The following is a 21,615-nucleotide window of genomic DNA, read 5'->3' on the forward strand; positions in this document are numbered from 1 at the left end:
GACCCACCAAGTACTCTCACAAAGTTGACTCTCTAAGTTCGTTCATCAAGTCACCCTGCTAGGTCAGCCCACCAAGTACTCTCACCAAGTCACCCCACTAGTTTGACCCACCAAGTTGACTCTTTAAGTTCATTCATCATGTCACCCGACCAAGTCGGCCCACCAAGTGAACTCTTTAAGTTCATTCATCAAGTCACGTGACCAGGTTAGCCCACCGAGTACTCTCACCAAGTTGACTCTTTAAGTTTGTTCATCAGGTCACTCGGCGAGGTCGTCCCACCAAGTCACCAAGTCGACTCTCTAAGTTCGTTCATCAAGTCACCCTGCCAGATCGGCCCACCAAGTCGAATCTTTAAGTTCGTTCATCAAGTCACCCCACCAAGTACTCTAACCAAGTTGATTCTTCAAGTGTGTTCATCAAGTCACTCGACCAAGTACTCTCACCAAGTCGACTCTTTAACTATGTTCATCAAGTCACCCCACCAAGTACTCTCACCAATTCAACTCTTTAAGTTTGTTCATCAACTCACCACACCAAGTACTCTCACCAAGTCAACTCTTTAGGACCGTTCATCAAGTCACCTCGCCAAGTCGACGCTTGAAGTTCGTTCATCAAGTCACCCCACCAAGTACTCCCACCAAGTCGACTCGTTAAGTTAGTTTATGAAGTCACCCAGCCAGGTTGACCCACCAAGTACTCTAACCAAGTCGACTCTCTAAGTCTGTTCATCAGGTCACCCCACCAAGTACTCTCACCAAGTCAACTCTTTAGGTCCGTTCATCAAGTCACCCTGCAAAGTCAACCCTTTAAGTTTTTTCATCAAGTCACCCCACCAATTCGACTCTTTAAGTCCTTTCATCAACTCACCCCACCAAGCTGACTCTTTAAGTCCATTCATCAAGTCACCAGAACAACTACTCTCACCATGTCGACTCTATAAGTTCGTTCATCAAGTCACCCCACCAAGTCGGCCCACCAAGTACTCCCACCAAGTTGACTCTTTAAGTCCGTTCATCAGTTCACCCTGCCAAGTACTCTCACCAAGTCAACTCGTTAGGTCCATTCATCAAGTCACCCCGCCAAGTCGACCCTTTAAGTCTGTTCATCAAGTCGCCCCACCAAGTACTCTCACCAAGTCGACTCTTTAAGTCCTTTCATCAAGTCACCCAACCAAGTCGACTCTTCAAGTCTGTTCATCAAGTCACCAGAACAAGTACTCTAACCAAGTCAACTCTTTAAGTCTGTCCATAAAGTCACCCCACCAGGTCGGCCTAGCAAGTACTCCCACCAAGTCGACACTTTAAGTCCTTTCATTAGTTCACCCTACGAAGTACTCTCACCACGTTGACTCTTTAAGTCTGCTCATCAAGTCGAGCTACCAAGTACTCTCACCAGGTCAACTCTTTGAGTCTGTTCATCAAGTCGCCCAACCAAGTTCTCTCACCAAGTCGATTCTTCAAGTGCGTTCATCAAGTCGACCCACCAAGTACTCTCACCAAGTTGACTCTTTAAGTCCTTTCATCAAGTCACCCCACCGAGTACTCTCACCAATTCGACTCTTTAAGTTTGTTCATCAAGTCGCTCCGCCAGGTCAGCCCACCAAGTACTCTCACCAAGTCAACCCTTTAAGTTCGGTCATCAAGTGACCCCGCCAGGTCGGCCCACCAAGTTCTCTCACAAAGTCGACTCTTTAGGTTCCTTCATCAATTCACCCTGCCAGCTCGGCCCACCAAGTTCTCTCACCAGGTCAACTCTTTAAGTTTGTTCATCAAGTCACCCCGCCAGTTCAACCCACCAAGTACTCTCACAAAGTCAACTCTCTAAGTTCGTCCATCAAGTCACCCTGCCGGGTTAGCCCACTAAGTACTCTCACCAAGTCACCCCGCTAGTTTGACCCATGAAGTTGACTCTTTAAGTTCATTCATCAAGTCACCCGGCCAAGTTGGCCTACCAAGTCGACTCTTTAAGTTCATTCATCAAGTCACGTGACCAGGTCAGCCCACCGAGTACTCTCACCAAGTCGACTCTTTAAGTTTATTCATCAAGTCACCCAGCCAGGTTGGACCTCCAAGTCACCAAGTACTCTCACCAAGTTGACTCTCTAAGTTCGTTCATCAAGTCACCCCACCAGGTCGGCCCACCAAGTCGAATCTTTAAGTTCGTTCATCAAGTCACCCCACCAAGTACTCTAACCAAGTCGATTCTTCAAGTGCATTCATCAAGTCACCCAACCAAGTACTCTCACCAAGTCGACTCTTTAACTATGTTCATCAAGTCACCCCACCAAGTACTCTCACCAGGTCAACTCTTTAGGTCCGTTCATAAAGTCACCACACCAATTACTCTGACCAAGTCAACTCTTTAGGACCGTTCATCAAGTCACCTTGCCAAGTCGACCCTTGAAGTTCATTCATCAAGACACCCCACCAAGTACTCCCACCAAGTTAACTCTTTAAGTCAGTTCATGAAGTCACCCAACCAGGTCAGCCCACCAAGTACTCTCACCAAGTCGACTCTCTAAGTCTGTTCATCACGTCACCCCACCGAGTACTCTTGCCAAGTCAACTCTTTAGGTCCTTTCATCAAGTCACCTCGCAAAGTCGGCCCTTTAAGTTTGTTCATGAAGTTAGCCCACCAAGTTGACTCTTTAAGTCCTTTCATCAAGTCACCCCACCAAGCCAACTCTTTAAGTCTGTTCATCAAGTCACTAGAACAACTACTCTCACCAAGTCGACTCTATAAGTCCATTCATCAAGTCACCCCACCAGGTCGGCCCACCAAGTACTCCCACCAAGTCGACTCTTTAAGTCCATTCATTAGTTCACCCCACCAAGTACTCTCACCAAGTCAACTCTTTAGGTCTGTTCATCAAGTCACCCTACCAAGTCGACTCTTTATGTCCATCCATAAAGTCACCCAACTAGGTCGGCCCACCAAGTACTCTCACCAAGTCGACTCTTTAAGTCCGTTCATCAGTTCACCCCACCAAGTACTCTCACCAAGTCAACTCTTTTGGTCCGTTCATCAAGTCACCCCGCCAAGTCAACCGTTTAAGTCTGTTCATTAAGTCACCCCACCAAGTACTCTCACCAAGTCAACTCTTTAAGTCCTTTCATCAAGTCAACCCACCAAGTCGACTCTTCAAGTCCATTCATCAAGTCACCAGAATAAGTACTCTAACCAAGTCGACTCTTTAAGTCCATCCATAAAGTCACCCCACTAGGTCGGCCCACCAAGTACTCCAACCAAGTACTCCAACCAAGTCGACTCTTTAGGTCGGCCACCAAGTACTCTCACGAAGTAGACTCTTTGAGTCCGTTCATCAAGTCGCCCCACCAAGTACTCCAACCAAGTCAATTCTTCAAGTGCATTCATCAAGTCTCCCCACCAAGTACTCTCACCAAGTCGACTCTTTAAGTCCTTTCATCAAGTCACCCCACCAAGTACTCTCACCAAGTCAACTCTTTAGGTCCATTCATAGAGTCACCCCACCAAGTCGACCCTTCAAGTGTGTTCATCAAGTCACCACACCAAGTTGACTCTTTAAGTTCATTCATCAAGTCACCCTGTCAGGTCAACCCTCAAATTACTCTCACGAAGTTGACTCTTTAAGTTCGTTCATCAAGTCACCCCACCAGGTCGGCCCACCAAGTGGAATCTTTAAGTTCGTTCATGAAGTCACTCTCCCAAGTCGGCCCACCAAGTCGACTCTTTAAGTTCATTCGTCAGGTCACCCCGCCAGGTCAGCCCACCAACTACTCTCACAAAGTTGACTCTTTAAGTTTGCTCACCAAGTTACCCCGCCAGGTTGGCCCACCAAGTATTCTCACCAGGTTGACTCTTTAGGTTTTTTTCATCAGGTCACCCAATGAAGTACTCTCACCAAGTTGACTCTTTAAGTTCGTTCATCAAGTCGCTCCACCAGGTCAGCCCACCAAGTACTCCCACCAAGTCGACCCTTTAAGTTCGATCATCAAGTCACCCCGCTAGGTCGGTCCACCAAGAACTCTCAAAAAGTTGACTATTTAGGTTCCTTAATCAATTCACCCCGCCAGCTCGGCCCACCAAGTTCTCTCACCAGGTTGACTCTTTAAGTTCGTTCATCAAGTCACCCCGCTAGTTCGACCCACCATGTACTCTCACAAAGTCGACTCTCTAAGTTTGTTCATCAAGTCACCCTGCCAGGTTAGCCCACTAAGTACTCTCACCAAGTCACCCCGCTAGCTCGACCCACCAAGTTGACTCTCTAAGTTCATTCGTCAAGTCACTCGGCCAAGTCAGCCCACCAATTTGACTCTTTAAGTTTGTTCATCAAGTCACGTGAATAGGTCAGCCCACCGAGTACTCTCACCTAGTCGACTCTTTAAGTTTGTTCATCAAGTCTCCCAGCCAGGTCGACCCACCAAGTCACCAAGTACTCTCACCAAGTTGACTCTCTAAGTTTTTTCATCAAGTCAGCCCGCCAGGTCGGCCCACCAAGTCGAATCTTTAAGTTCATTCATCAAGTCACCCCACCAAGTACTCTAACCAAGTCGATTCTTCAAGTGCGTTCATCAAGTCACCCGACCAAGTACTCTCACCAAGTCGACTCTTTAACTATGTTCATCAAGTCACCCCACCAAGTACTCTCACCAGGTCAACTCTTTAGGTCCGTTCATAAAGTCACCACACCGAGTACTCTCACCAAGTCAACTCTTGAGGTCCGTTCATCAAGTCACCCCGCAAAGTCGACCCTTTAAGTTTGTTCATCAAGTCACCCCACCAAGTTGACTCTTTAAGTCCTTTCATTAAGTCACCCCACCAAGCCGACTCTTTAAGTCCGTTCATCAAGTCACCAGAACAACTACTCTAACCAAGTTGGCTCTATTAGTCCGTTCATCAAGTCACCCCACCAAGTCGGCCCACCAAGTACTCCCACAAAGTCGACTCTTTAAGTCTGTTCATCAGTTCACCCCGCCAAGTACTCTCACCAAGTCAAATCTTTAGGTTCGTTCATCAAGTCACCCTGCCAAGTCGACCCTTTAAGTTCATTCATCAAGTCGTCCCACCAAGTACTCTCACCAAGTCAACTCTTTAAGTCCTTTCATCAAGTCACTCCACCAAGTCGACTCTTCAAGTTCGTTCATCAAGTCACCAGAACAAGTACTCTAACCAAGTCGACTCTTTAAGTCCATCTATAAAGTCACCCCACCAGGTTGGCCCACCAAGTACTCCCACCAAGTTGACTCTTTAAGTCTGTTCATCAATTCACCCCGCCAAGTAGTCTCACCAAGTTGACTCTTTAAGTTTTCTCATCAAATCGAGCCACCAAGTACTCTCACCAAGTAGACTCTTTGAGTCCATTCATCAAGTCGCCAAACCAAGTACTCTAACCAAGTCGATTCTTCAAGTGCCTTCATCAAGTTGCCCCACCAAGTACTCTCACCAAGTTGACTCTTTAAGTCCTTTCATCAAGTTAGCCCACCAAGTACTCTCACCAAGTCAACTCTTTACGTCCGTTCATAGAGTCACCCCACCAAGTCTACCCTTCAAGTGTGTTCATCAAGTCACCCCACCAAGTCGACTCTTTAAGTTCATTCATCAAGTCACCCCGCCAGGTCAGCCCACAAATTACTCTCACCAAGTTGACTCTTTAAGTTCGTTCATCAAGTCACCTCGCCAGGTCAGCCCACCAAGTGGACTCTTTAAGTTCATTCATGAAGTCACTCTGCCAAGTCGGCCAACCAAGTCAACTCTTTAAGTTCGTTCATCAAGTCACCCCGCTAGGTCAGCCCACCAACTACTCTCACCAAGTTGACTCTTTAAGTTTTCTCACCAACTCACCCCGCCAGGTCGGCCCACCAAGTAGTATCACCAGGTCAACTCTTTAGGTTTGTTCATCAGGTCACCCCACCAAGTACTCTCACCAAGTCAACTCTTTAAGTTTGTTCATCAAGTCGCTCTGCCAGATCGGCCCACCAAGTACTTTCGCCAAGTCGACCCTTTAAGTTCGATCATCAAGTCACCCCACCAGGTCGGCCCACCAAGTACTCTCACCAAGTCGACTCTTTGAGTTCGTTCATCAAGTAACCCTACCAAGTGCTCTCATCGAGTCAACTCTTTAGGTCCGTTCACCAAGTCACCTCGCCAAGTCGACCCTTTAAGTTCTTTCATCAAGTCAACCCACCAAGTACTCTCACCAAGTCAACTCTTTAAGTCCGTTCATCAAGTTACCCCACTAGTTCGGCCAACAAACTACTCCCACCAAGTTGATTCTTTAAGTCTATTCATCAGTTCACCCCGCCAAGTGCTCTTACCAAGTGGACTCTTTAAGTCTGCTCATCAAGTCAAGCCACCAAGAACTCTAAGCAAGTTGACTCTTTGAGTCCGTTCATCAAGTCACCCCACCAAGTACTCTAGCCAAGTCGATTCTTTAATTGTGCTCATCAAGTCACCCCACCAAGTACTCTCACCAAGTTGACTCTTTAAGTCTGTTCATCAAGTCACCCCACCAAGTACTCTCACCAAGTCAACTCTTTAGGTCGGTTGATAGAGTTAGCCCACCAAGTCGACCCTTCAAGTGCATTCATCAAGTCACCCCACTAGGTCGACTCTTTAAGTTCATTCATCAAGTCACCCCGCCAGGTCACCCCACAAATTACTCTCACCAAGTTGACTGTTTAAGTTCGTTCATCAAGTCACCCCGCAAGGTTGGCCCACCAAGTGGACTCTTTAAGTTCGTTCATGAAGTCACTCTGCCAAGTTGGCCCACCAAGTTGACTCTTTAAGTTTGTTCATCATGTCAGCCCGCCAGGTCAGCCCACCAAGTTGACTCTTTAAGTTTGCTGACTAAGTCACCCCGCCAGGTTGGCCCACCGAGTACTCTCACGAAGTTGACTTTTTAGGTTTGTTCGTCAAGTCACCCCACCAAGTACTCTCACCAAGTCGATTCTTTAAGTTCGTTCATCAAGTCGCTCTGCCAGGTCGGCCTGCCAAGTACTCTCACCAAGTTGACCCTTTAAGTTTGGTCATCAAGTCACCCCACCAGGTCGGCCCACCAAGTACTCTCACAAAGTCGACTCTTAACGTTTGTTCATCAATTCACCCCGCCAGCTCGGCCCACCAAGTTCTCTCACCAAGTTGACTCTTTAAGTTGGTTCATCAAGTTAGCCCGCCAGTTCAACCCACCAAGTACTCTCACAAAGTTGACTCTCTCAGTTTGTTTATCAAGTCACCCTACCGGGTCAGCCCACCAAGTACTCTCACCAAGTCACCCCGCCTGTTCGACCCACCAGGTCAACTCTTTAAGTTCGTTCATCAAGTCACCTAGCCAAGTCAGCTCACCAAGTTGACTCATTAAGTTCGTTCATCAAGTCACGTGACTAGGTCAGCCCACCGAGTACTATCACCAAGTCGAATCTTTAAGTTTGTTCATCAAGTCACCCCGCCAGGTCAGCCCACCAAGTACTCTCACCAAGTTGACTCTTTAAGTTTGTTCATCAAGTCACCCTGCTAGGTCGACCCACCAAGTCGACTCTTTAAGTTCGTTCATCAAGTCACCCTGCCAGGTCGGCCCACCAAGTCGACTCTTTAGGTTCGTTCATCAAGTCACCCCACCAAGAATTCTCACCAAGTAAACTCTTTAAGTTCGCTCATCAAATCACCCCACTATGTCTGCCCACCAAGTACTCTCACCAAGTCGACTCTTTAGGTTCATTCATCAAGTCACCCTACCAGGTCGACCCACCAAGTGGACTCCTTAAGTTCGTTCATCAAGTCACCCAGCCAGGTCGGCCCACCAAGTCACCAAGTACTCTCACCAAGTCGACTCTCTAAGTTCATTCATCAAGTCACCCCGCCAAGTCAACCCACCAAGTCAACTCTTTAAGTTCGTTCATCAAGTCACCCCACCAAGTACTCTAACCAAGTCGATTCTTCAAGAGCATTCATCAAGTCACATGACCAAGTACTCTCACCAAGTCGACTCTTTAAGTCCTTTCATCAAGTCACCCCACCAAGTCGACTGTTTAAGTCCATTCATCAAGTCACTAGAAAAAGTACAAGTACTTTAACCAAGTCGACTCTTTATGTTCGTTCATCATGTCACCCCACCAGTTTGGCCAACCAAGTACTCCCACCAAGTCAATTCTTTAAGTCCGTTCATCAGTTCAACCTGCCAAGTACTCTCCCCAAGTGGACTCTTTAAGTCTGCTCATCAAGTCGAGCCACCAAGTACTCTCAGCAAGTCGACTCTTTGAGTCCATTCATCAAGTCACCCCACCAAGTACTCTGAACAAATCGATTCTTCAAGTGCGCTCATCAAGTCGAGCCACCAAGTACTCTCACCAAGTCGACTCTTTGAGTCTGTTCATCAAGTCACCCCACCAAGTGCTCTCACCAAGTCAACTCTTTAGGTTCGTTCATAGAGTCACCCCACCAAGTCAAACCTTCAAGTGCATTCATCAAGTCACCCCACCAAGTTGACTCTTTAAGTTAATTCATCAAGTCACCCCGCCAGGTTAGCCCACAAATTACTCTCACCAAGTCGACTCTTTAAGTTCGTTCATCAAGTCACCCCGCCAGGTCGGCCCACCAAGTGGACTCTTTAAGTTCGTTCATGAAGTCACTCTGCCAAGTCGGCCCACAAGGTCGACTCTTTAAGTCCGTTCATCAAGTCACCCCGCCAGGTCAGCCCACCAAGTACTCTCACCAAGTCGACTCTTCAAGTTTGCTCATCAAGTCACCTCGCCAGGTCGGCCCACAAAGTACTCTCACCAGGTCGACCCACCAAGTACTCTCACCAGGTCGACTCTTTAGGTTTGTTCATCAAGTCACCCCACCAAGTACTCTCACAATTTTGACTCTCTAATTTTGTTCATCAAGTCGCTCCGCCAGGTCGGCCCACCAAGTACTCTCACCAAGTCGACCATTTAAGTTCAGTCATCAAGTCACCCAGCCAGGTCGGCCCACCAAGTACTCTCACAAAGTAGACTCTTTAGGTTCATTCATCAATTCACCCCACCAGCTCGGCTCACCAAGTTCTCTCACCAAGTCGACTCTTTAAGTTCATTCATCAAGTCACCCTGCCAGTTCGACCCACCAAGTACTCTCACCAAGTCAACTCTTTAGGTTCATTCATCAAGTGATCCCACCAGGTCGACCCACCAAGTGGACTCTTTAAGTTTTTTCATCAAGTCACTCTGCCAAGTCGGCCCACCAAGTTGACTCTTTAAGTTTTTTCATCAAGTCACCCCGCCAGGTCAGCCCACCAAGTACTCTCACCAAGTTGACTCTTTAAGTTTGATCACCAAGTCACCCCGCCAGGTCGGCCCACCGAGTACTCTCACCAAGTCGACTCTTTAGGTTTGTTCATCAAGTCACCCCACCAAGTACTCTCACCAAGTTGACTCTTTAAGTTCGTTCATCAAGTTGCTCCGCCAGGTCGGCCTGCCGAGTACTCTCACCAAGTCGACCCTTTAAGTTTGGCCATCAAGTCACCTCGCCAGGTTGGCCCACCAAGTACTCTCACAAAGTCGACTCTTTAGGTTCTTTCATCAATTCAAACCACCATCTTGGCCCTCCAAGTTCTCTCACCAAGTTGACTCTTTAATTTTGTTCATCAATTCACCCCGCCAGTTTGACCCACCAAGTACTCTCAAAAAGTCGACTCTCTAAGTTCGTTCATCAAGTCACCCTGCTGGGTCAGCCGACCAAGTACTCTCACCAAGTCACCCCACTAGTTCGACCCACCAAGTCAACTCTTTAAGTTCCTTCATCAAGTCACGTGACTAGGTCAGCCCGCCGAGTACTCTCACCAAGTCAACTCTTTAAGTTTGTTCATCAAGTCACCCTGCCAGGTCAGTCCACCAAGTACTCTCACCAAGTTGACTCTTTAAGTTTGTTCATCAAGTCACCCTACCAGGTCGGCCCACCAAGTCGACTCTTTAAGTTCATCCATTTAGTCACCCTGCCAGGTCGGCCCACCAAGTAAACTCTTTAGGTTCGTTCATCAAGTCACCCCACCAAGTACTCTCACCAAGTTGACTTTTAAGTTCGCTCATCAAATCACCCCACTATGTCTACCCACCAAGTACTCTCACCAAGTTGACTCTTTAGGTTCATTCATCAAGTCACCCAGCCAGGTCTACCCACCAAGTGGACTCTTTAAGTTCATTCATCAAGTCACCTGGCCAGGTCGGCCCACCAAGTCACCAAGTACTCTCACCGAGTCGACTCTCTAAGTTCGTTCATCAAGTCACCCCGCCAGGTCGGCCCACCAAGTTGACTCTTTAAGTTCTTTCATCAAGTCGCCCAGCCAAGTACTCTAACCAAGTTGATTCTTCAAGTGCATTCATCAAGTCACCCGACCAAGTACTCCCACCAAGTCGACTCTTTAAGTCCTTTCATCAAGTCACCCCACCAAGTCGACTCTTTAAGTCCATTCATCAAGTCACCAGAACAAGTACAAGTACTCTCACCAAGTCGACTCTTTATGTCTGTTCATCAAGTCACCCCACCAGTTCGGCCAACAAAGTACTCCCACCAAGTCGATTCTTTAAGTCTGTTAATCAGTTCACCCCACCAAGTACTCTCACCAAGTGGACTCTTTAAGTTTTCTCATCAAGTCGAGCCACCAAATACTCTCACCAAGTAAACTCTTTGAGTCCGTTCATCAAGTCACCCCACCAAGTACTCTTACCAAGTTTATTCTTCAAGTGTGCTCATCAAGTCGAGCCACGAAGTACTCTCACCAAGTTGACTCTTTGAGTCTGTTCATCAAGTCACCCCACCAAGTGCTCTCACCAAGTCAACTCTTTAGGTCCGTTCATAGAGTGACCCCACCAAGTCAACCATTCAAGTGCATTCATCAAGTCTCCCCACCAAGTTGACTCTTTAAGTTAATTCATCAAGTCACCCCGCCAGGTTAGCCCACAAATTACTCTCACCAAGTCGACTCTTTAAGTTCGTTCATCAAGTCACCCCGCCAGGTCAGCCCGCCAAGTGGACTCTTTAAGTTCGTTCATGAAGTCACTCTTCCAAGTCAGCCCACAAGGTCGACTCTTTAAGTTCGTTCATCAAGTCACCCCGCCAGGTCAGCCCACCAAGTACTCTCACCAAGTCAACTCTTCAAGTTTGCTCATCAGGTCACCCCACCAGGTCGGCCCACCAAGTACTCTCACCAGGTCGACTCTTTAGGTTTGTTCATCAAGTCACCCCACCAAGTACTCTCACAATGTCGACTCTCTAAGTTCGTTCATGAAGTCGCTCTGCCAAGTCAGCCCACCAAGTACTCTCACCAAGTCGACCCTTTAAGTTCGATCATCAAGTCACCCAGCTAGTTCGGCCCACCAAGTACTCTCACAAAGTTGACTCTTTAGATTTGTTCATCAATTCACCCCGCCAGCTCGGCCCACCAAGTTCTCTAACCAAGTCGACTCTTTAAGTTTGTTCATCAAGTCACCCAGCCAGTTTGACCCACCGAGTACTCTCGCAAAGTCAACTCTCTAAGTTCATTCATCGAGTCACCTTGCCAGGTCAGCCCACCAAGTACTCTCACCAAGTCACCCCGCCAGGTCAGCCCACCAAGTTGACTCTTTAAGTTCGTTCATCAAGTCACTCGACCAAGTCGGCCCACCAAATCGACTCTTTAAGTTCGTTCATCAAGTCATGTGACCAGGTCAGCCCACCGAGTACTCTCACCAAGTCGACTCTTTAAGTTAGTTCATCAAGTCACCTTGCCAGGTTGGCCCACCAAGTACTCTCACCAAGTTGACTCTTTAAGTTTGTTCATCAAGTCACCCTGCTAGGTCGGCCCACCAAGTCAACTCTTTAAGTTTGTTCATCAAGTCACCCAGCCAGGTTGGCCCACCAAGTCAACTCTTTAAGTTCGATCATCAAGTCACCCCACCAAGTACTCTCACCAAGTTGACTCTTTGAGTTCATTCATCAAATCACCCTACTATGTCTGCCTACCAAGTACTCTCACCAAGTCGACTCTTTAGGTTCATTCATCAAGTCACCCCAGCAGGTCGGCCCACCAAGTCACCAAGTACTCTCACCAAGTCGACTCTCTAAATTTGTTCATCAAGTCACCCTTCCAGGTCAGCCCACCAAGTCGACTCTTTAAGTTTGTTCATCAAGTCACCCCACCAAGTACTCTAACCAAGTCAATTCTTCAAGTGCATTCATCAAGTCACCCGACCAAGTACTCTCACCAAGTCGACTCTTTAACTCTGTTCATCAAGTCACCCCACCAAGTACTCTCACCCGGTCAACTCTTTAGGTCTGTTCATCATTTCACCCCACCAAATTGACCCTTCAAGTGCGTTGATCAAGTCACCCTGGCAAGTTGACCCTTTAAGTTCGTTCATCAAGTCGCCCCACCAACTACTCTCACCAAGTCGACTCTTTAATTCCTCATCAAGTCACCCCACCAAGTCGACTCTTCAAGTCCGTTCATCAAGTCACCAAAATAAGTACTCTAACCAAGTCGACTCTTTAAGTCCGTTCATCAAGTCACCCCACTAGGTCAGCCCACCAAGTACTCCCACATAGTTGACTATTTAAGTCTGTTCATCAGTTCACCCCGCCAAGTACTCTCACCAAGTTGACTCTTTAAGTCTGCTCATCAAGTTGAGCCACTAAGTACTCTCACCAAGTCCACTCTTTGAGTCTGTTCATCAAGTCACCCCACCAAGTACTCTAACCAAGTCGATTCTTCAAGTGCGTTCATCAAGTCACCCCACCAAGTACTCTCACCAAGTCGACTCTTTAAGTCCTTTCATCAAGTCACCCCACCAATTCGACTCTTTAAGTCTATTCATCAAGTCACCCTAACAATTACTCTCACCAAGTCGACTCTTTATGTCCCTTCATCAAGTCACCCCACCAGGTACTCCCACCAAGTCGACTCTTTAAGTTCGGTCTTCAGCTCACCCTGCCAAGTACTCTCACCAAGTGGATTGTTTGAGTCTGCTCATCAAGTCGAGCCACCAAGTACTCTCACCAAGTCGACTCTTTGAGTCTGTTCATCAAGTCACCCCACCAAGTGCTCTCCCTGAGTCAACTCTTTAGGTCCATTCACCAAGTCACCCCGCCAAGTCGACCCTTTAACTTCTTTCATCAAGTCACCCCACCAAGTCCTCTCACAAAGTCAACTCTTTAAGTCCTTTCATCAAGTTACCCCACCAAGTCGACTCTTTAAGTCCGTTTATCAAGTCACTAGAACAAGTACAAGTACTCTCACCAAGTCGACTCTTAATGTCTGTTCATCAAGTCACCCCACCAGTTCGGTGAACCAAGTACTCCCACCAAGTCGATTCTTTAAGTCCGTTCATCAATTCACCCCGCCAATTACTCTCACCAAATGGACTCTTTAAGTCTGCTCATCAAGTTGAGCCACCAAGTACTCTCAACAAGTCGACTCTTTGAGTCTGTTCATCAAGTCACCCCACCAAGTACTCTAACCAAGTCGATTCTTCAAGTGCGCTCATCAAGTCACCCCACCAAGTACTCTCACCAAGTCGACTCTTTAATTATGTTCATCAAGTTGCCCCACCAAGTACTCTCACCAAGTCAACTCTTTAGGTCTATTCATAGAGTCACCCCACCAAGTCGACCATTCAAGTGCATTCATCAAGTCACCCCACCAAGTCGACTCTTTAAGTTCATTCATCAAGTCACCCCGCCAGGTCAGGCCACAAATTACTCTCACCAAGTCGACTCTTTAAGTTCGTTCATCAAGTCACCCCACCAGGTTAGCCCACCAAGTGGAATCTTTAAGTTTGTTCATGAAGTCACTCTGCCAAGTCGGCCCACCAAGTTGACTCTTTAAGTTTGTTCATCAAGTCACCCTGCCAGGTCAGCCCACCAAGTACTCTCACCAAGTCGACTCTTTAGGTTGCTTCATCAAGTCACCCGACGAAGTACTCTCATCCAGTCGACTCTTTAAGTCCGTTCATCAATTCACCCCACCAAGTGCTCTCACTGAGTCAACTCTTTAGGTCCATTCATTAAGTCACCCTGGCAAGTCGACCCTTTAAGTTCTTTCATCAAGTCACCCCACCAAGTACTCTCACCAAGTCAACTCTTTAAGTCCTTTCATCAAGTGACCCCACCAAGTCGACTCTTTAAGTCCATTCATCAAGTCACCAGAACAAGTACAAGTACTCTCACCAAGTTGACTCTTTATGTCCGTTCATCAAGTCACCCCACCAGTTTGGCCAACCAAGTACTCCCACCAAGTTGATTCTTTAAGTCCATTCATCAATTCACCCCACCAAGTACTCTCACCAAGTGGACTCTTTAAGTCTGCTCATCAAGTCAAGCCACCAAGTACTCTCAGCAAGTCCAATCTTTGAGTCCGTTCATCAAGTCACCCCACCAAGTACTCTAACCAAGTCGATTCTTCAAGTGCGCTCATCAAGCCACCCCAGCAAGTACTCTCACCAAGTCAACTCTTTAAGTCTGTTCATCAAGTCACCCCACCAAGTACTCTCACCAAGTCAACTCTTTACGTCCGTTCATAGAGTCACCCCACCAAATTGAACCTTCAAGTGTGTTCATCAAGTTACCCCACCAAGTCAACTCTTTAAGTTCATTCATCAAGTCACCCTGTCAGGTCAGCCCACAAATTACTCTCACCAAGTCGACTATTTAAGTTCGTTCATCAAGTCACCCCGCCAGGTGAGCCCACCAAGTGGATTCTTTAATTTTGTTCATGAAGTCACTCTGCCAAATCGGCCCACAAGGTCGACTCTTTAAGTTCATTCATCAAGTCACCGCGCCAGGTCACCCCACCAAGTACTCTCACCAAGTCGACTCTTTAAGTTTGCTCATCAAGTCACCCTGCCAGGTCGGCCCACCAAGTACTCTCACCATGTTGACTCTTTAGGTTTGTTCATCAAGTCACCCCACCAAGTACTCTCAAAAAGTTGACACTCTAAGTTGGTTCATCAAGTCGCTCCGCTAGGTCAGCCCACCAAGTACTCTCACCAAGTCGACCCATTAAGTTCGGTCATCAATTCACCTCGCCAGGTCGGCCCACCAAGTACTCTTACAAAGTCAACTCTTTAGGTTCGTTCATAAATTCACCCCGCCAGCTTGGCCCACCAAGTTCTCTCACCAATTTGACTCTTAAAGTTCGTTCATCAAGTCACCCCGCCAGTTTGACCCACCAAGCACTCTCGTAAAGTCGACTCTCTAAGTTCATTCATCAAGTCACCCTGCCAGGTCAGCCCAGCAAGTACTCTCACCAAGTCATCCCGCTAGTTCGACCCACCAAGTCGACTCTTTAAGTTCGTTCATCAAGTCACCCAGCCAAGTCGGGCCACAAAGTTGACTCTTTAAGTTCGTTCATCAAGTCACGTGACCAGGTAAGCCCACCAAGTACTCTCACCAAGTTGACTCTTTAAGTTAGTTCATCAAGTCACCTTACTAGGTTGGCCCACCAAGTACTCTCACCAAGTTGACTCTTTAAGTTTTTTCATCAAGTCACCCTGCCAGGTTGGCCCACCAAGTCGACTGTTTAAGTTCATAAAATGGGTACCCGAGCCATTCTACTTGAGTCATAATTCTCAAATCGAGTAGCTTCCGATATAAAATGGTCGTCAAGCCATTCTAGTTGGTCTCCAAAAATTGATCAATTTACCCCCTTGACTGATGTAATCAAATCGCCTAACAAATGCCAATCTTTGTCTCCATTGACAACCTCATGAAAAATGGGGTCGTGGATGGCTATTCGGTCACATTTTCCATTGAATTGGGTTTTAAGGTACTTATGCACTGAATGTACATTTCTGATGTAGAGTCAGCCTTGCACTAATAGCTTATATAGGGGAGGTAGTGTGCTTGAAAAATAGTGGGCGAGCCAGCCTGGTTGAGCCGATCTGGGAGAGCCATGCTGGCCGACCCTATCTGGCTGAGCCGTTCTGGCTGAGCCATGCTGGCCGAGCCGATCTGGGTGAGCCATTCTGGCCAACCTAATATGGGCGAGCCATGCTGGCCGAGCCATGCTGGCTAACCCAATCTAGGCAACCCGATCTGGGTGAGCCGTTCTGGCCAAGCCATCCTGGCCGAGCCGATCTGGGCGAGCCATGCTGGCCGACCCGATCTGGCCGAGCTCCAAAAATGGTGTCGTGGATGGCTGTTTGGTCACATTTTTCATTGAATTGGATTTTTAAGGGAGTTGTCCATGCTATCACAGATTTCTAATGCAGAGCGAGCCTCACACTAATAGCTTATATAGGAGAGGTTGTTGCCGCGAGCCTCTCCCATGCCCCTTTCATTTATTCAACATTGGTGTCTAGGCAGATCAGATTGTTGGGTTTTCAAACGGTGTATGCTAATGTTGAATCAATGAAAGGGGCATGAAGCAATCTCAGTGCTTTTCCTCAGCTCTCCTTTAGATCATGTTTTTCGATGACTCAATTTTGGAAAAGGTGAGGCAGTGATTGCCAATCCATGGCGTGTCTTTTTGGTGATTTTAAAACTTGATCTAAATGTAAGCCCTTGTCTAGCACTCTGGCGTTGCTTGGTATAATGGCAATTTGCTATGGGTGCTCGGCACTCTAGAAATTTGTCATGGTGTACTTATCGCGGCTACATAGGAGCTTTAATATTGAAACCTCTCGGCAAAAAATGGTGGCCGAGGGATGCTGGCCAGCCTGATCTGGGTGAGCCATGCTAGCCGACCCGATCTAGCTTAGCCCTTTTTGTCGACCTGATCTGGATCTTCTTTCTCACTCCATCAGCACAAATTCGGGAGTTGTTTGATAGCGGTTGTCATTCAAATGTGTCATTGTGGTGATTTAGAGGGCGATGCTAAGGGCAAGAGCTTGCGTCTAGCATTTGGGGATGTTTGTGCAAGCGAGCAGGGTAGCTTCTCTTATCAGAACCTCTTCGTGGCCTTTGAATATAGACCTAGTGCCAATGATATCGATGGATACGAGCCTTGGATTCTAAATTTATTCAGCTAACATTGGTTTTTGTGAGAGAAGGGTACAAAAGCACTTCTTGATTGCTACGTGGGAGCTCCCTAAGATCGTCTCTGTGCCAACTCATTCGGCACAACATTGGGAATGGTTCGATAACGGTTGTCATTCCAATGTGTCATCGGGATGTCTTGGAACGCAGCCTTTCAAGGGCGAGCTCGTGTCTAGCACTTGGATTGTGCGTCATCACAAGTGAATGGGGAGATCTCTCTGTGAACGGTGGCATGGTGATTGCAAGAGAAAATTGACTTAGTAGTCAAAGCATTGGCCTCGGGCCATTGTGACGGCCTTGCAATTTCTCTATAATTGCAACCTATGTTTGCGCAGTAGTAGAGTTTGCATGTAAGATTGGCCTTTGTTCTTGACAGTTCCAAGTACTCTCACCAAGTCACCAAGTCACCATGCTAGCCGACCCGATCGGGCTGAGCCGTTCTGGCCGAGCCATGCTGGCTGAGCGGATCTGGGTGACCCATTCTAGCTGAGCCGATCTAGGTGAGCCATGCTAGACAATCCGTTCTGGGTGAGCCATGCTGGCCGATCTGTTCTGGGCAAGCCATGCTGGCCGACCCAATCTGGCCGAGCTCCAAAAATACTGTCGTGGATGGTTGTTTGGTCACATTTTTCATTGAATTGGATTTTTAAGGGAGTTGTCCGTACTATCGCAGATTTGTAATACAAAGCGAGCCTCGCACTAATAGCTTATATAGGAGAGGTTGTTGCCGCAAGCCTCTCCCATGCCCATTTCATTGATTCAACATTGGTGTCTAGGCGGATCGAATTGTTGGGTTTTCAAACGGTGTATGCTGATGTTGAATCAATGAAAGGGGCATGAAGTGATCTTAGTGCTTTTCCTTGGCTCTCCTTTAGATCACGTTTTCTAATGACTCAATTTTGGAAAAGGTGAGGCAGCGGTTGCCGATCCATGGCATGTCTTTTTGGTGATTTTAAAACTTGATCTAAACGTGAGCCATTGTCTAGCACTCCAGCGTTGCTTGGTATAATGGCAATTTTCTATGGGTGCTCGACGCTCTAGCAATTTGTTATGGTGTACTTATCACGGCTACATGGGAGCTTTAATATCGAAAGGTCTCGGCATAAAATGGTGGCCGAGCCATGCTAGCCGACCCGATCTGGCTTAGCCATTTTTGTCAACCTGATCTGGCTCTTCTTTCTCACTCCATCAGCACAAATTCAGGAGTTGTTCGACAGCGTTTGTCGTTCCAATGTGTCATTGCGGTGTTCTGGAGAGCGATGCTAAGGGCGGGAGCTTGCATCTAGCATTTGGGGATGTTTGTGCAAGCGAGCAAGGGAGCTTCTCTTATTGAAACCTCTCCGTGGCCTTTTAATATAGACCCAGTGCCGACGATATCAATGGATACGAGCCTTGGATTCTAAAATTGTTCAGCTAACATTGGTTTTTGTGATAGATGGGTACAAAAGCACTTCTCGATCGATACGCGGGAGCTCCCTAAGATCGCCTCTGTGCCAACTCGATCGGCACAACATTGGGAATGGTTCGATAGTAGTTGTCATTCCAATGTGTCATCGAGATGTCTTGGAACGTGGCCTTTCAAGGGTGAGCTTGCATCTAGCACTTGGATTGTGCATCATCACAAGTGAATGGGGAGATCTCTTTGTGAATGGCAACATGGCAATTGCAAGAGAAAATTGACTTAGTAGTCGGAGCATTGGCCTCGGGCCATTGTGACGGCCTTGCAATTTCTCTATAATTGCAACCTATGTTTGCACAGTAGCAGAGTTTGCATGTAAGATTAGCCTTTGTTCTTGATAGTTCCAAGTACTCTCACCAAGTCACCAAGTCACCATGCTGGCCGACCCGATCTGACCGAGCTGTTCTAGCGAAACCATGTTGGCTGAGTTGATCTGGGCGAGCCATTCTGGCCGAGCTGATCTAGGCGAGCCATGCTGGCTAAGCCGATCTGGGTGAGCCATGCTGGCCGACCCGTTCTGGGTGAGCCATGCTGGCCGAGCCGTTCTGGGCGAGCTCCAAAAATGGTGTCGTGGATGGCTGTTTGGTCACATTTTTCATTGAATTGGATTTTTAAGGGAGTTGTCCGTGCTATCACAGATTTCAAATGCAGAGAGAGCCTCGCACTAATAGCTTATATAGGAGAGGTTGTTGCCGCGAGCCTCTCCCATGCCCCTTTCATTGATTCAACATTGGTGTCTAGGCAGATCATATTGTTGGGTTTTCAAATGGTGTATGCTGATGTTGAATCGATGAAAGGGGCATGAAGTGATCTCAGTGCTTTTCCTCGGCTCTCCTTTAGATCATGTTTTCCGATGACTCAAATTTTGAAAAGGTGAGGCAGCGGTTGCCGATCCATGGCATGTCTTTTTGGTGATTTTAAAACTTGATCTAAACGTGAGCCCTTGTCTAGCACTCTGGCGTTGCTTGGTATAAAGGCAATTTTCTATGGGTGCTCAGTGCTCTAGCAAATTGTCATGGTGTACTTATCGCTGCTACATGGGGGCTTTAATATCGAAAGCTCTTGGGAAAAAATGGTGGTCGAGCCATGCTAGCTGACCTGATCTGGCTTAGCCATTTTCGTCGACCCAATCAGGCTCTTCTTTCTCACTCCATCAGCATAAATTTGGGAGTTGTTCAATAGCGTTTTTCATTCCAATGTGTCATTGCAGTGATCTAGAGAGTGATGCTAAGGGTGGGAGCTTGCATCTAGCATTTGGGGATGTTTGTGCAAGCGAGCAGGGGAGCTTCTCTTATCGGAACCTCTCCGTGGCCTTTGAATATAGACCCAGTGCCGACGATATCTATGGATACGAGCCTTGGATTCTAAAATTGTTTAGCTAACATTGGTTTTTGTGAGAGATGGGTACGAAAGAACATCCCGATCGATACGCGAGAGCTCCCTAAGATCACCTCTGTGCCAACTCGATTGGCCCAACATTGGGAATGGTTTGATAGTGGTTGTCATTCTAATGTGTCATCAGGATGTCTTGGAACGCGGCCTTTCAAGGGCAAGGTCGCGTCTAGCACTTGGATTGTGTGTCATCACAAGTGAATGGGGAGATCTCTCTGTGAACGACGGCATGGTGATTGCAAGAGAAAATTGAATTAGTAGTCAGAGCATTGGCCTCGAGCCATTGTGACGGCCTTGCAATTTCTCTATAATTGCAACCTATGTTTGTGCAGTAGTAGAGTTTGCATGTAAGATTGGCCTTTGTTCTTGATAGTTCCAGGAGATGACCTCTGAAACTTTTGGATTGGGCCCATTCAAGGTGAAATTCATCCAGTTGATCGGATGAGCTTGATGACCATTTCACTCGCTTGGCTCCATGAATTCAAATCCCATCCAGCTGCGATAGACACTCCAAATGCCGAGCCATTGATACCATGCCATCCTACTCGGACTCCTAGACGATCAAGGTCAACATTGTGTCTGCTCCTCTCAAGTAAACCTCTAAAAAGGCACCAAGGCAAATGGTATTGTCGAGTCATCCTACCCGAGCTGTTCCACCCGAGCCGAGCTATTCCGCCCGATCTCCAAAAGGTGGCCATTTCACTACCTTGGCTCCATGAATTCCCATCTCCTGACCGATGAAAATCTTTTGCTCCTCTGTCGACCTCATAAGAAATGGGGTCATGGATCTATATATAAGAGCAAAATGAAGCAGCAGCCCATTTGCTATGCGCGGCTCCCCAAAGTTGCTCATCTTTCTCACTCCATCGGCACAAATTCGAGAGTTGTTCGATAGCAGTTGTCATTCCAATGTGTCATTGCCACGATCTGGAGAGCGATGCTAAGGGTGAGAGCTTGTGTCTAGCATTTGGGATGTTTGTGCGAGTGAGCAGGGGAGCTTCTCTTATCGGAACCTCTCTGTGGCCTTTGAATATATAGACCCAATGCCGACGATATCGATGGATACGAGCCTTGGATTCTAAATTTGTTCATAGCTAACATTGGTTTTTTGGAGAGATGGGTATGAAAGCACATCCCAATTGCTACACGGGAGCTCCCTAAGGTCACCTCTATGCCAACTCGATTGACACAACATTGGGAATGGTTCGACAGCAATTGTCATTCCAATGTGTCATCAGGGGATCTCTTAGAAAGTGGCCTTTCAAGGCCGAGCTCGCGTCTATCACTTCGATTGTGTATCACATCACAAGTGAATGGGGAGATCTCTTTGTGAATGGTGGCATGGTGATTGCAAGAGAAAATTGACTTAGTCAGAGCATTGGCCTCAGGCCACTATGATGGCCTTAAAATTTCTCTTTAATTGCAACCTATGTTTGCATAGTAGCAGAGTTTGCAAGTAAGATGGGCCTTGTTCTTGAGAGTTCCAGGAGATGACCTCTGGAACTTTTGGATTGGGCCCCTTCAAGGTGAAATTCATCCAGTTGATCAGATGAGCTCGATGACCATTTCAATCCCTTGGCTCTATGAATTTGCATCTCCTAACCGATGACAATCTTTTGCTCCTTAGACGACCTCATAAAAAATTGGGTCGTGGATGGCTGTTTGGTCAGAATTTACAATGATTTGGATTTTTAAGGCGGATGTCAGTGTGTTCACTAATTTCTAATGCAGAGCGAGCCTTGCACTAATAGCTTATATAGGAGAGCTTGGTACTGCAAGCCTCTCTCGTGCCTCTCTCATT

Source organism: Cupressus sempervirens, chromosome 7 (genome assembly GCF_028749045.1).
Source record: "Cupressus sempervirens isolate cs-2001-9-10 chromosome 7, ASM2874904v1, whole genome shotgun sequence".
NCBI classification, from domain to species: domain Eukaryota; kingdom Viridiplantae; phylum Streptophyta; class Pinopsida; order Cupressales; family Cupressaceae; genus Cupressus; species Cupressus sempervirens.